At 41.9% G+C, this 16,795-nt stretch overlaps 1 non-coding gene across 1 annotated transcript; it reads left to right on the plus strand.

Moving 5' to 3' along the window:
• The first annotated feature begins 9,823 nt into the window (after window positions 1-9,823).
• TRNAF-GAA (transfer RNA phenylalanine (anticodon GAA)) lies at window positions 9,824-9,895 on the plus strand. The gene has a single exon. It is a non-coding gene; the product is annotated as a tRNA-Phe (tRNA).
• Window positions 9,896-16,795: the final 6,900 nt, after the last annotated feature.

The raw sequence follows: 16,795 nt of genomic DNA on the forward strand, positions 1-16,795 counted from the left end.
AAGAACACGTTTTCCTAATATGCCCCTGCAGGTGACTTTTGGGCAGAAAAGATGTTCAGAGGCCGTTTGTGAATTTAGGTTAATATTTGGCTCTCCTTCTGGGGCTTCCCAGGTAGCGCAGTGGTAAAGAATCCGCGTGCCAATTCAGGAGACCCAGGAGATGAGGGTTCAACCCCTGGGTCAGGAAGACCCCTGGAGTAGGAGATGGCAACTCAATCCAGTGTTCTTGCCTGGAAAATTCCGTGGGCAGAGAAGCCTGGTGGGCTTTATAGCCCATGGGGTCACAAAGAGTCAGACATGCCTAAGCACACGTGCTACTTCTCCTCTTTCCCATTGCCTTCCTTCCTTTTCTAAGCAATCCAGTTCTAAGGCAATTAGGTGGAGCCAAGCAAGGCTCAGTGTCAGGGTTGGGGTGGGAGAGCACAGAGTAGGTTGTCCCCAGTTCCAATGCAGTGAGCAGGATGTATTCATGGAGGAGGTGATAGTCTGGTTCGAGGTGTCAGATCCCAGTGTGGAGTAGTAGAGTGGTGTGAAATTAGAATTGGATGTATTGGTGCGATCCCTTCATTCTCAGTAAATACAACAGATACAGAACATACACCTCTGTGTGTATGCATTCATATTCCAACACTCTGTCCACTGAGACAACCTCGGAGCAGCAACACCCAATGTAAATGAGCACATCTCGCACCCAGATCTTCATTCCTCAACACTATTTTCTCCCAAAGGGAAGGAGGGATCCATAGGAAAATAACTGGTTCTAGGACTGAGGCAGGGAGAGTTAAAGAGTCTGGAATCCCTTTCTGTGCCAGAAAGCAAAGACGTTCCAGAAAAATGAAATGAACTTATCAAAGGAACACAGACTCCACCTTGAAAGGGTTCTCACTGGCCAAATTTGGTACAGGTTGGGCATCAAATAATGAAAACAGCAGGTATAAAATAGGACACCATGAGTCTATACAGATCTACTTAAAAGAATAAATGGAAAGTTTGATGAGGAGCAGAGTATTTACATGGTATCTCCCACAAAATACTTATTACAGAGAGAACAATGCAGAAGCCTGGAATACACCACTTTCAGTAAATGATCAAAGAGAATATGACTAGTAAAGAGGTGAACTGAGTTTGTTCTTCACCTAATTAAGGTGCAATAGAAGAACTCTGCATCCCTTTTGTAGAAATCCTGCCAAAGTTGCATAGCTAGTATTTAATCAAGAGAAAACACAGACAAACCCAAATCCAGGGACATTCTACAAAATAACTGACTGGCCTGACATCTTCAAAAGTGTCAAGATTATCAGAGTAGAAGACTGAGAAATTATCCCAGATTGAGTGAGACTAGAGAGACATAATATTCAAATTCAACATGAGGAATTCCCTAGTGGTTCAGTGATTAAGACGTGGTGCTTTCATTGCCAAGGATCCGGGTTCCATCCTTGGTGGGGGAGCTGAAATTCCACAAGCCACGTGGTAGGGCCAAAAAAAGAAATGCAACACAAGATTCTGAGTTTTATCCATATCTTCTAAAGGGAATTTGGGGACAATCGGTAAAAATTGAATGATTTCTAAAGATTAGATGGTAGTAATGTAAAAATATTTATGTCCTGATTTTGATTATTATGCTGTGGTTATATTCAAAAATGTCCTTGATTGCAGGAAATTATACTAAAGTATTTGGGAGTCAAAAGGCATCATGTCAGCAAATTATAAATATTTCATGGGGGAAAAAAATCTTTGTTCTGAATTTGCAACATTTCTGTAAAGCTGGGATTGTTTTTGAAATAGGATAAATGCTTGACTTATTACATTTACAAATTCAAAACATCTACTTCTGCTTCACTGACTTCCCTAAAGCCTTTGATTGTGTGGATCACACAAACTGGGAAATTCTTAAAGAGATGGGAATACCAGACCACCTGACCTGCCTCATGAGAAATCTGTATGCAGGTTAAGAAGCAACACTTAGAACCAGACATGGAACAACAGAGTGATTCAAAATTGAGATAGGAGTACATCAAGGATATTTATAGTCACCCTACTTATTTACCTTATATGCAGAGTACATCATGCAAACTGCCAGGCTGGATGAAACACAAGCTGGAATCAAGATTGCCAGGATAAATACCATTAACCTCAGATATATGCAGATGAACCATGCTTATGGCAGAAAGCAGAGAGGAACTAAAGAGCCTCTTGATGAAAGTGAAAGAGGAGAGTGAAAAATCTGGCTTAAAACTAAACATTTAAAAAATGAAGATCATGGCCTCTGGTCCCATCACTTTATGGCAAATAGATGAGGAAACAATGGAAACAGTGACAGGCTTTATTTTCTTGGGCTCCAAAATCACTGCAGATGGTGATTGCAGTCATGAAATTAAAAGACGCTTGCTTTTTGGAAGGAAAGCTATGACAAACCTGCTGCTGCTGCTAAGTCAGTTCAGACGTGTCCGACTCTGTGCGACTCCATAGACGGCACAGGCTCCCCCATCCCTGGGATTTTCCAGGCAAGAACACTGGAGTGGGTTGCCATTTCCTTCTCCAATGCATGAAAGTGAAAAAAGTGAAGTTGCTCAGTTGTGTCTGACTCGTTGCGACCTCATGGACTGCAGCCTACTAGGCTCCTCTGCCCATGGGATTTTCCAGGCAAGAGCACTGAAGTGGGTTGCCATTGCCTTCTCCAATGACAAACCTAGACAGTGTATTAAAAAGCACAGATATCACTTTGCCAACAAACATCCGTATAGTCAAACTATAGTTTTTCCAGTAGTCATGTGAGAGTTGGACCATTAAGAAGGCTGAGTGCTGAAGAATTGATGCTTTTGAATTGTGGTGCGGGAGATGATTCTTGAGAGTCCCATGGACTTCAAGGAGATCAAACCAGTCAATCCTAGAGGAAATCAACCCTGAATATTCATTGGAAGGATAATACTGAAGCTTAAGTTCCAATACTTTGGCCACCAAATGTGATGAGCTGACTCATTGGAAAAGAACATGATGCTAGAAAAGATTGAGGGAAGGAGGAGAAGAGGGCAACAGAGGATGAGATGGTTGGATGGCATCATCGACTCAATGGACATGAGTTTGAGCAAACTCCAAGAGATGATAAAGGACAGAGAAGCATGGCCTGCCGCAGTCCATGGGTTGCAAAGAGTTGGACATGACTGAGTGACAGAACAATACAACAACTTATATTTTAAATATATATACAAATTATTTTTCTATCCATAGATTTGGTGAAATTTTAGCAATTATTTTTATGAATTCTATAGTGTAGTTAACTAAAATCCTGTAAACATTTTAAATTTTATTTATGAGCTTCATTACATTCAAGTTTCTAATGATTTCAATTTTCCAACTAACAACCTTTCCTACAGATTTAAGTAACTGTCATAAATTTAATAAATTAAACTTATAATGATTCATGTTCTCATAAAAGTTTCAATATAGTTCATAAATTTATAAGATTTTAATTTAAAATAGTCTGAATTAATTATTCAAATATCATATTTTATTTTAAAATAAAAATAACTTTTATCCAGAATTAATTTTCTCTTAATCCCTTTGTTTTTAGGAGCTGCCTCCCAGGTGGGTATAATTTACATATTTTTTTTAATTGAAGTATATTTGACTTACAATATTGTGCTAGTTTCGGGTGTATAGAAAAGTGATTGAGTTATACATTTTTCATATTATTTTCCATTATAGGTTATTATGATATACTGAACACAATTCCCTGTGCTATTTAGTAAATCCTGTTGACTAGCTAGTTTATGTATAGTAATTTGTATTTGTTAACCCCATACTCATAATTTATCCCTCTGCCTGTCCCTTTCCCCTTTGTAACCATAAACTTGTTTTCTATGTAAGTTTCTCTGGTTTTGTATACATTTTAAATTAGAATAATAGTGCTTCTTATTGTTCAATCACTCAGTCATGTCCGACTCTTTGCAACCCCATACATAGATGGCAGCATGCCAGGCTTCCCTGTCCTTCACCATCTCCTGGAGTTTGCTCATCTATCTCCTGGAGTTTGCTCAAACTCATGTCAGCTGAGTCGGTGTTACCTATTAAATAATCTGGGCTTCCCAGAGGGCACGTGTCAATGCAGGAAATACAAAAGATGCAGTTTGATCCTTGAGTTCAGAAGATCGCGTAGAGTAGGAATGACAACCCACTCCAGTATTCTTGCCTGGAAAATTTCATGGACAGAGGAGCCTAGTGGTTTACAGTCCATGGGATCAAGAAGAGTCAGACACGACTGAGCAAGTAAGCACACACACACACACACACTCAAACTAGATCATCTATCCCTAATATGCCAGTGTTTCTTAAAAGTTTTAGCTATTTTAAATATTTTTAAGTATCAGTTCCGTTCAGTTGCTCAGTTGTGTCCAACTCTATGCAACCCCATGAATCGCAGCACGCCAGGCCTCCCTGTCCATCACCAACTCCCAGAGTTCACTCAGACTCACGTCCATCTAGTCAGTGATGCCATCCCGCCATCTCATTCTCTGTCGTCCCCTTCTCCTCCTGCCCCCAATCCCCCCCAGCATCAGAGTCTTTTCCGATGAGTCAACTCTTCACATGAGGTGGCCAAAGGACTGGAGTTTCAGCTTTAGCATCATTCCTTCCAAAGAAATCCTGGGGCTGATCTCCTTCAGAATGGACTGGTTGGATCTCTTTGCAGTCCAAGGGACTCTTAAGAGTCCTCTCCAACACCACAGTTCAAAAGCATCAATTCTTCAGCACTCAGCCTTCTTCACAGTCCAACTCTAACATCCATACATGACCACTGGAAAAACTATAGCCTTGACTAGATGGACCTTTGTTGGCAAAGTAATGCCTCTGCTTTTCAATATGCTATCTAGGTTGGTCATAACTTTTCTTCCAAGGAGTAAGCGTCTTTTAATTTCATGGCTGCAGTCACCATCTGCAGCAATTTTGGAGCCCAAAAAATAAAGTCTGACCCTGTTTCCACTGTTTCCCCATCTATTTCCCATGAAGTGATGGGACCAGATGCCATGATCTTTGTTTTCTGAACGTTGAGCCGTAAGCCAACTTTTTCACTCTCCACTTTCACTTTCATCAAGAGGCCTTTTAGTTCCTCTTCACTTTCTACCATAATGGTGGTGTCATCTGCATATCTGAGGTTATTGATATTTCTCCCGGCAATCTGGATTCCAGCTCGTGTTTCTTCCAGCCCAGAGTTTTCATGATGTACTGTGCATATAAGTTAAATAAGCAGGGTGACAATATACAGCCTTGACGTACTCCTCTTCCTATTTGGAACCAGTCTGTTGTTCCATGTCCAGTTCTAACTGTTGCTTCCTGACCTGCATATAAGTTTCTCAAGAGGCAGGTCAGGTGGTCTGGTATTCCCATCTCTTTCAGAATTTTCCACAGTTTGTTGTGATCCACACAGTCAAAGGCCTTGGCATAGTCAATAAAGCAGAAGTAGATGTTTTTCTGGAACTCTTTTGCTTTTTCCATGATCCAGCAGATGTTAGCAATTTGATCTCTGGTTCCTCTGCCTTTTCTAAAACCAGCTTGAACATCTGGAAGTTCACGGTTCACATATTGCTGAAGCCTGGCTTGGAGAATTTTGAGCATTACTTTACTAGCGTGTGAGATGAGTGCAATTGTGCAGTAGTTGGAGCATTCTTTGGCATTGCCTTTCTTTGGGATTGGAATGAACACTGACCTTTTCCAGTCCTGTGGCCACTGCTGAGTTTTCCAAATTTGCTGGCATATTGAGTGCAGCACTTTCACAGCATCATCTTTCAGGATTTGAAAGAGCTCAACTGGAATTCCATCACCTCCACTAGCTTTGCTTGTAGTGATGCTTTCTAAGGCCCACTTGACTTCACATTCCAGGATGTCTGTCTCTAGGTGAGTGACCACACCATCGTGATTATCTTGGTCGTGAAGATCTTTCTTAAGTATAGCTATTTCAAATATTTAAAATAATTCATATATTTAGATTGCTTCTATATTTATTCCCAACATTTAAGACACAAAAATTAATTATGTCATCAAAAGTAATTTTTATATTACCTTCTAAATTGAATGTGTGTGGTGTGTTAATTGCTTCAGTAGTGTCCAACTCTTTGCAACCCCATGAACTGCCGCCCACCAGGCTCCTCTGTCCATGGGATTCTCCAGGCAAGAATACTGAGTGGGTTGTTGTGCCCCTCTAGTCAATATCTCCAACAGTTTCTGCCAGTACAATTGTTGTCTAGCTGGAGAGATGGATTCCATGTTCTTCCTACTCCATCGTCACGTTAAGTGTGGATGCACTTTTGAGGCCCACACAGATGGCAGAAGGCTTGAAAAGAGTGACTGAGAAGGAGTGAAGTGCTCGGGGCCTGAGCTCCAGGCGCTAAGAAGCCACATGCACCTTAGCATCCCCCAGTTAGCAGGCAGAAATGCTAGCAGGAACTCAGGGCACGTGATCTGCATCCCACCAGCAGCACAGAGACTTAATTTAATGAACTGAATTTAATGACTGAATAAACTGTGGTGTTGGAGAAGACTCTTGAGAGTCCCTTGGACTGCAAGGAGATCCAACCAGTCCATCCTAAAGGAAATCAGTCTTGGGTGTTCATTGAAAGGACTGATGTTGAAGCTGAAACTCCAATACTTTGGCCACCTGATGCAAGGAGTTGACTCATTTGAAAAAATCCTGATGCTGGGAAAGATTGAGGGCAGGAGGAGAAGAGGACGACAGAAGATGAGATGGCTGGATGGCATCACCGACTCAATGGACATGGATTTGGGTGGACTCCAGGAGTTAGTGATGGACAGGGAGGCCTGGCATGCTGTGGTTCACGGGGTTGCAAAGAGTCAGACCTGACTGAGTGACTGAAATGAACTGAACTGAACTGAACTGAATGTAATGATAGTAAGTATTGAACAGAGTATTTGTTTGCTGGGGATGCCATAACAAAATACCACAGACTGCGTGGCTTAAACAATGAGAATTTATTTCTGACACTTCTAGAGACTGTAAGCTCAGGATCGAGGTATCAGAAAGTTTGGTTTCTTCTGAGACCTCTCTTCTTGGCTTGCATGTGCCATGCTTCTTGCTGTTTCTTCACTCAGTCTTTCCTCTGTGCAGGCATCCCTGGTATCTCTCCACATGTCAAAATTTCTTATTCTTGTGAGAACATCAGTCAGATTAGATTAGATTCAACTGTAATGGTGTCATTTTACCTCGGTACCACTTCAAAAGCTGTTTCTCAAAGTGCAATCACATTCTGAGGTACCGGGGTGGAGGGAGGGAGGAACAGAACTTTAGACATGAATGTGAGCCCATAACGTGGGATGTGGACCACAAATACCCAGGACATTCTCAGGATTAGAACCTCTGGGCCAGTGCAAAGCCAAGACTAGACTTCTGAGAGTTCCAATATCATGTCTTTTTTTTTTTCCTTTTTTTAATTTTTTTAAAATTTAAATTTATTTATTTTAATTAGAGGCTAATTACTTTACAATATTGTATTGGTTTTGCCATACATCAACATGAATCCGCCATGGGTGTACACGTGTTCCCATGCAGCTGGCCTTGGATTCAGATGTCATGTTGCCTGATTTTGTAGCCTGATTTAAGTTTGCAGCACCCACCCAGGTTGACTGATATTCAATGAATCTATGTAAGATTTCATCCATGTTCTGTCGCTCAATCGTGTCCAACTCTTTGCGGCCCCATGGACTATATAGTCCACCAGGCTCCTCTGTTCATGGAATTTTCAAAGCAAGAATACTAGAGTGGGTTGCCATTTCTTCCTCCAGGGGATCTTCCCGACCCAGGGATGGAACCCACATCTCATGCATCTCCTGCATTAATAGGTGGATTCTTTACCGTTAAGTCACCTGGGAAGCCCCTATTTATATATACTTTATATCAACAGAGCCACAACTCCTATAAATGTTTTAAATGACATGTCCTTGTGTTGAGCTTAGCTCTCACATCTTACCTTGCCCTGTGATCACAGTACTAAGGTCAAACTAATGCGACTACTGGGAATTGGAAACTCCTTCTATGAAAGTTCATTGAACTGACTTTAACCCAGGAAAGAAGAGACAGCGATTAGAGAGCTGTTACACATGAGTCCAGGGTTCACAAAGAAAGTAATTTTAACCTGAAGCTAATGGTCGCATGCAGGGCCAAGGAAAGGAACTATGTGAAATGTATATGAGCATCAGCAGAAGAATGGTGAGCCAAAGACATAGGACCAAAGAATGAACTAGCCGACAGAAAGGAAATGAAACCAGAAATTGAGCAATGCAATAAAGAGTAAAGAGCATTAAGAACCAGACTGTTTGGCAAGCTGATGTTGGTAATTGGCCAAATCACTTTATCTCTCCAGACTTTGGCTCTTGAAGGTCTCTTCAAAATCCAAAACATCTATGATTTCTCCTTGCTGTTTTTCTAATCTATTTATAGATTCCCTCAGCTGAACAGAATAGCCTTGCAAGTTAAGCATAATTTTCTCCAAGTGATAGTTTAAAGGCATTGTCCAAGACTGGTTGCAAGTGATGGCTATCCGATCTGAAGCTTTCTTGTAAAAACACTGAGCTGTCTCCTAGGATTAAAGAAAGGAATATGTCTGCATCGCAGGAATAATCATCATCATACACTGTCAGAAGTCCTGCTCTACCCCATTACTGTGTTGTTCTCTGTGCATCATATTCTCTTCCAACAGAACAGCCTCTCTGTTTCTCTGGGTGTGCACCTCTCACTCTCTCTCTCTCCCTCCACCCCCTTCTCTTCCTCCCTCTTTCCTTCCTTCCCTTCCCCCTTCTCTTTTTACCCAAGTCCAAAATCCCAGAGAAGGGAAACTTGACTCAGCATCAACCAGGAGCCCAGCACCACTAAAATTTAAAATCTAGGAAAGTCAGGCTATGCAGATTTATGTTCTCCTTTGGGCTTCCCTGGTGGCTCAGATGGTAAAAAAAATCTGCCTGCAATACAGGAGACCTGGGTTTGATCCCCTGGTTGGGAAAATCCCCCAGAGAAAGGAATGGCTACTCACTCCAGTATTCTTGCCTGGAGAATTCCATGGCCAGAGGAGCCTGGTGGGCTACAGTCCATGGGGTCACAAAGAGTCAAAAACAACTGAGCACACTTTAACTACAACACTTAGTTAAAGCGTGTTTAACTAACACACTTTAATTACAACAACTATGACAGTCTTGTGAATGAATGAGAATCTTCAGAAAAGCAAGTAGTTCTGACTAAACAATGCATCCAGTTCAATGGAGTAGAGAGTGTGAGTAGAAGAGAATAAAGGGAGAAGTCTGGGATACTAAAGTACTCAATCGTCCCTCATAGATCAGTCGGTAAAGAATCTGCCTGCAATGTAGGAGACCCAGGTTTGACTCCTGGGTCAGGAAGATCTCCTGGAAAAGGAAATGGCTACCCACTCCAGTATTCTTGCCTAGAGAATCCCATGGACAGAGGACCCTGTCAGGCTACGGTCCATGGGGTCACAAGAGTCGGACATGACTTAGCAACTAAACCACCACCAAGATACTCAGTCATTGGAGCAGCAATTCATTCCTCCTCTTTTACTGGTGGTGACAAAAGGAAGAAAAGCAGCGTGACAATGTGACTGGATGAATACTCTTTCTGTGCAATTCCTACTTTATACTACAGTTTTTGTAAGATAAGAAAGTATATACTTAGAACTACCTGATCTTTGACCAGCATCCTCAAATTTTATTGTATTTCCCAGAATAGTATGATTTAAACAGTTAACAATAGCCAGAAACTATCTTAATCTCAAGGAAATTGAAAGAAAATATCTACTTATTTAGGGCTTCCCTGGTGGCTCAGTAGGTAAAGCATCTGCCTGAAATGCAGGAGACCTGGGTTCGATCCCTAGGTCGGGAAGATCCCTTGGAGAAGGAAATGGCAACTCATTCCAGCACTCTTGCCTGGAAAATTCCATGGATGGAGGAGCCTACTAGGCTACAGTTCATGGGGTCACAAAGAGTCGGACATGACTGGGCGATTTCACTTTCTGCTTATTTAATTATGAAGGACACAATGTAGGAGACCTGGGTTTGATCCCTGGGTTGGGAAGATCCCCTGGAGACTGGTTACCCACTCCAGTATTCTTGCTTGGAGAATTCCAAGGACAGGGAAGCCTGGGAGGCTAGAGTCCATAGGGTTGCATAGAGTTGGACATGGCTGAGCGACTAACACACACACACACGCACACACACACACTTTTTTTTTTTTTGCTTCTTGTGAGCCAGATACTCTTCCAGGGACACAATAATGAATAAGTGCTTCCCTCAATAAATTCATTAACTTGGATTAAAAAGGAATCTCAGGCACCTTCTGTTTTTATTTTTGCTGCTGATACTACTGCTATTATGAATTAATTTCCTCCTCATTACAGCTACCAAAAGATTGTTGTAGATGTGACATGAATTGGCCAAGACTTTCTAGAACCAATTAAGTCAAGAGGATGAAGATGCTGGTTTATTGAGAATACCGCTAGGGAACTGTTTCCCAAAACATGTTCTGTAGCACACCAATCTTTTTACAGTATCTTCCAAAAGAAAAAATATTCTGTGGTCAAATAAGGCTGTGAAATTGCATACTGCAGATTTCTCCTCAAGACTCACAATGTGACATGTTATTGACTCTGAGAAGTTCCAAAATAAAGAGAGCTCTGTAAGTTTGTTTAAGTTCCCACACAAATTGTCTACTGATCAACACGCCTCCATTTTCACCATCAAACACCTATTAGCATCTGAGTTACTTGAGGTTTTCTGTTGTTGTTTGGAAGCCACATAAACAAATCTCACACATTTAAGTGGAAATAGGAGTATACTAGAATCCAAGGAACAGTTGAAAGCCAAGACTCAGGAAAAAATAGAGGATTCTGAAAGCCTCTCTGTCAAACGCTGTCAGTAAATAAAGCAGAGGACCAACTACTTCCCAATCTCTGTCTGTCAGCCCTAAATTTCAGATTCTCAGGAGACAAAGCCTGATGAGCCATCAGAGGGTTGGGTGTCTACTACATCAGTCAGCAATGGTAAAGGTCAGATGGTAGACATACTACATGGAGCTCCATCCCTGAGTCTCAAGGGCTGTTTCTAGAGAGGGGGAGATTATCATGAGTTTGGAAGACACCCAAGAAATGTCTACTATGAAATCTCTTGAAATGAGAAGCTTGCATTGTTAAAAACCATTCATATGATGCTGACTCGATTTAATTTTAATATTTTAAATGGAGAGAAATATACTCCTATTCCTAATATTGCTTTGAGACTTAACCAGAAATGGATGTCAATATTTCTTTCCAAATGCAGTTTTGCCATCAACTGAAATTATTATTATAAATAAAATTGTTATACAGTGTGCTATGTATATATAAATTTTGATATGCTTTCCAGGTAACAATGCTCCTTGAATTACTTCTTCAGTAGACTATCCAAATTGCTTTGCTCATATATTATTTGAGATTTTTGCAACTCTCTTTATGAGAATGTTTCTGTGTATGTAGTTTTAGAATGTTTCTGTGTATGTAGTTTTATTTTCCTCCATGCCAATAACACATTATTTATGGACACTGAACATTGAATTATATGCAATATTTTAATTAATATAATTTATTTTATTGGATTGGTTTGAGGTTTACGAAAAATTGAGGACAAAGTATAGTTTCCACTTCTTCTCCTCATACTTACACAACTTCCCTTGTTATTAACATCTCGCATTAATGTGCTATATTTGTTACAATTAATAAACCAAACTGAAAAATTACTAAGTCCATAGTTTATATTAGAGATCACTCTTTGTCCTGTTGTTCAATTCTGTGGGTTTTAACAAATGTATATCGTTTTGTATCCATCATAACAGTTACCAAAGGAAATATTCAAATCAGTTCAGTTCAGTCACTCAGTCGTGTCTGACTCTTTGTGACCCCATGAATCGCAGTACACCAGGCTGCCCTGTCCATCACCAACTCCTGGAGTTCACTCAGACTCACGTCCATCGAGTCAGTGATGCCATCTAGCCATCTAATCCTCTGTCGTCCCCTTCTCCTCCTGCCCCCAATCCCTCCTAGCATCAGAGTCTTTTCCAATGAGTCAACTCTTCGCATGAGGTGGCCAAAGAACTGGAGTTTCAACTTTAGCATCATTCCTTCCAAAGAAATCCCACGGCTGATCTCTTTCAGAATGGACTGGTTGGATCTCCTTGCAGTCCAAGGGACTCTCAAGAGTCTTCTTCAACACCACAGTTCAAAAGCATCAATTCTTCTGCCCTCAGCTTTCTTCACAGTCCAACTCTCACATCCATACATGACTACTGAAAAACCATAGCCTTAACTAGACGAACCTTTGTTGGCAAAGTAATGTCTCTGCTTTTCAATATGCTATCTAGGTTGGTCATGACTTCCCTTCCAAGGCGTAACCATCTTTTAATTTCATGGCTGCAGTCACCATCTGCAGTGATTTGGGAGCCCAGAAAAATAAAGTCTGACCCTGTTTCCACTGTTTCTCCATCTATTTCCCATGAAGTGATGGGACCAGATGCCATGATCTTCGTTTTCTGAATGTTGAGCTTTAAGCCAACTTTTTCACTCTTCACTTTCACTTTCATCAAGAGGCTTTTTAGAGTCTCTTCACTTTCTGCCATAATGGTGGTGTCATCTGCATATCTGAGGTTATTGACATTTCTCCCAGAAATCTTGATTCCAGCTTGTGTTTCTTCCAGTCCAGTGTTTCTCATGATGTACTCTGCATAGAAGTTAAATAAGCAGGGTGACAATATAGAGCCTTGATGTACTCCTTTTCCTATTTGGAATCAGTCTGTTGTTCCATGTCCAGTTCTAACTGTTGCTTTATGACCTGCATACAAATTTCTCAGGAGGCAGGTCAGGTGGTCTGGTATTCCCATCTCTTTCAGAATTTTCCACAGTTTATTGTGATCCACACAGTCAAAGGCTTTGGCATAGTCAATAAAGCAGAAGTAGATGTTTTTCTGGAACTCTCTTGCTTTTTCCATGATCCAGCGGATGTTGGCAATTTGATCTCTGGTTCCTCTGCCTTTTCTAAGACCAGCTTGAACATCTGGAAATTCATGGTTCACATATTGCTGAAGCCTGGCTTGGAGAATTTTGAGCATTACTTTACTAGAGTGTGAGATGAGTGCAATTGTGCGGTAGTTTGAGCCTTCTTTGGCATTACCTTTCTTTGGGACTGGAATGAAAACTGACCTTTTCCAGTCCTGTGGCCACTGCTGAGTCTTCCAAATTTGCTGGCATATTGAGTGCAGCACTTTCACAGCATCATCTTTCAGGATTTGAAAGATCTCAACTGGAATTCCATCACCTCCACTAGCTTTGTTCGTAGTGATGCTTTCTAAGGCCCACTTGACTTCACATTCCAGGATGTCTGGATCTAGGTCACTGATTACACCATCATGATTATCTGGGTCATGAAGATCTTTTTTCTACAGCTCTTATGTGTATTCTTGTGTTGTTGGAAGAGGGTGTTTGTTATGACCAGTGCATTTTCTTGGAGAAACTCTGTTAGTCTTTGCCCTGCTTCATTCCATATTCCAAGGCCAAATTTACCTGTTACTCCAGGTGTTTCTTGACTTCCTACTTTTGCATTCCAGTCCCCTATAATGAAAAGGACATCTTTTGGGGGTGTTAGTTCTAAAAGGTCTTGTAGGTCTTCATAGAACCGTTCAACTTCAGCTTCTTCAGCGTTACTGGTTGGGGCATAGACTTGGATTACTGTGATATTGAATGGTTTGCCTTGCAAACGAACAGAGATCATTCTGTCGTTTTTGAGATTGCATCCAAGTACTGCATTTTGGACTCTTCTGTTGACCATAATGGCCACTCCATTTCTTCTGAGGGATTCCTGCCCTCAGTAGTAGGTATAATGGTCATCTGAGTTAAATTCACCCATTCCAGTCCATTTCAGTTCACTGATTGCTAGAATGTCGACATTCACTCTTGCCATCTCTTGTTTGACCACTTCCAATTTGCCTTGATTCATGGACCTGACATTCCAGGTTCCTATGCAATATTGCTCTTTACAGCATCAGACCTTGCTTCTATCACCAGTCACATCCACAGCTGGGTATTGTTTTTGCTTTGGCTCCATCCCTTCATTCTTTCTGGAGTTATTTCTCCACTGATCTCTAGTAGCATATTGGGCACCTACTGACCTGGGGAGTTTCTCTTTCAGTATCCCATCATTTTGCCTTTTCATACTGTTCATGGGGTTCTCAAGGCAAGAATACTGAAGTGGTTTGCCATTCCCTTCTCCAGTGGACCACATTCTGTCAGATCTCGCCACCATGACCCACCCATTTTGGGTTGCCCCATGGGCTTGGCTTAGTTTCATTGAGTTAGACAAGGCTGTGGTCCTAGTGTGATTAGATTTACTAGTTTTCTGTGAGTATGGTTTCAGTGTGTCTGCCCTCTGATGCCCTCTTGCAACGCCTACCATCTTACTTGGGTTTCTCTTACCTTGGGCGTGGGGTATCTCTTCACGGGTGCTCCAGCAAAGTGCAGCCATTGCTCCTTACCTTGGACAAAGGGTATCTCCTCACTGCCACCCTTCCTGACCTTCAGTGTGGGATAGCTCCTCTAGGCCCTCCTGCACCCGCATAGCCACGGCTCCTTGGACGTGGGGTTGGTCTTCCCGGCCACTGCCCCTGGCCTCCAGTGTGGGAGCGTGGGGTAGCTCCTCCTGCCCGCCGCCCCTGGCCTCGGGCTTAGGAACGTGGGTTATCTCCTCCTGGCCGCCACCCCTGACCTTGGACGTGGGGTAACTCCTCTCGTCGCTGCCCCTGACCTCGGACCCTGGGTATCTCCTCTCAGCCGCCCCCCCGACCTTGGACGTGGGGTAACTCCTCTTGGCCGCCGCCCTTCAGGCATGGGGTCCTGCTGGCTTCTGCCCCTGACCTCGGACGTGGGGTAGCTCCTCTCGACCACGCTTAGTGCTCCGGTCACAGCCACATGCACTGCAACAACACAAGAGAAGACTATATACATGGATATCACCAGATGGTCAACACCGAAATCAGATTGATTATATTCTTTGCAGCCAAAGATGGAGAAGCTCTATACAGTCAGCAAAAACAAGACCAGGAGCTGACTGTGGCTCAGACCATGAACTCCTTATTGCCAAATTCAGACTGAAATTGAAGAAAGTAGGAAAAACCACTAGACCATTCAGGTATGACCTAAATCAAATCCCTTATGATTATACGATGGAAGTGAGAAATAGATTTAAGGGCCTAGATCTGATAGATAGAGTGCCTGATGAACTATGGATGGAGGTTCATGACATTGTACAGGAGACAGGGATCAAGACCATCCCCAAGGAAAAGAAATGCAAAAAAGCAAAATGGCTTTCTGAGGAGGCCTTACAAATAGCTGTGAAAAGAAGAGAAGTGAAAAGCAAGGGAGAAAAGGAAAGATATAAACATCTGAATGCAGAGTTCCAAAGAATAGCAAGAAGAGATAAGAAAGCCTTCTTCAGCGATCAATGCAAAGAAATAGAGGAAAACAACAGAATGGGAAAGACTAGAGATCTCTTCAAGAAAATTAGAGATACCAAAGGAACGTTTCATGCAAAGATGAGCTCGATAAAGGACAGGAATGGTATGGACCTAACAGAAGCAGAAGATATTAAGAAGAGGTGGCAAGAATACACAGAAGAACTGTACAAAAAAGATCTTCACGACCCAGATAATCACCATGGTGTGATCACTCACCTAGAGCCAGACATCCTGGAATGTGAAGTCAAGTGGGCCTTAGAAAGCATCACTATGAACAAAGCTAGTGGAGGTGATAGAATTCCAGTTGAGCTATTTCAAATCCTGAAAGATGATGCTGTGAAAGTGCTGCACTCAATATGCCAGCAAATTTGGAAAACTCAGCAGTGGCCACAGGACTGGAAAAGGTCAGTTTTCATCCCAATCCCAAAGAAAGGCAATACCAAAGAAGGCTCAAACTACCGCACAATTGTACTCATCTCACACTCTAGTAAAGTAATGCTCAAAATTCTCCAACCCAGGCTTCAGCATTATGTGAACTGTGAACTTCCTGATGTTCAAGCTGGGCTTAGAAAAGGCAGAGGAACCAGAGATCAAATTGCCAACATCCGCTGGATCATGGAAAAAGCAAGAGAGTTCCAGAAAAACATCTATTTCTGCTTTATTGACTATGCCAAAGCCTTTGACTGTGTGGATCACAATAAATTTTGGAAAATTCTGAAAGAGATGGGAATACCAGACCGCCTGATCTGCCTCTTGAGAAATTTGTATGCAGGTCAGGAAGCAACAGTTAGAACTGGACATGGAACAACAGACTGATTCCAAATAGGAAAAGGAGTACGTCAAGGCTGTATATTGTCACCCTGTTTATTTAATTTCTATGCAGAGTACATCATGAGAAATGCTGGACTGGAAGAAACACAAGCTGGAATCAAGATTGCCGGGAGAAATATCAATAACCTCAGATATGCAGATGACACCACCGTTATGGCAGAAAGTGAAGAGAAACTAAAAAGCCTCTTGATGAAAGTGAAAGTGAAGAGTGAAAAAGTTGGCTTAAAGCTCAACATTCAGAAAACGAAGATCATGGCATCCGGTCCCATCACTTCATGGGAAATAGATGGAGAAACAGTGGAAACAGGGTCAGACTTTATTTTTCTGGGCTCCCAAATCACTGCAGATGGTGACTGAAGCCATGAAATTAAAAGATGCTTACTCCTTGGAAAGAAAGTCATGACCAACCTAGATAGCATA

The sequence above is a fragment of the Bos mutus genome, chromosome 6 (genome assembly GCF_027580195.1).
Source record: "Bos mutus isolate GX-2022 chromosome 6, NWIPB_WYAK_1.1, whole genome shotgun sequence".
NCBI classification, from domain to species: Eukaryota; Metazoa; Chordata; class Mammalia; order Artiodactyla; family Bovidae; genus Bos; species Bos mutus.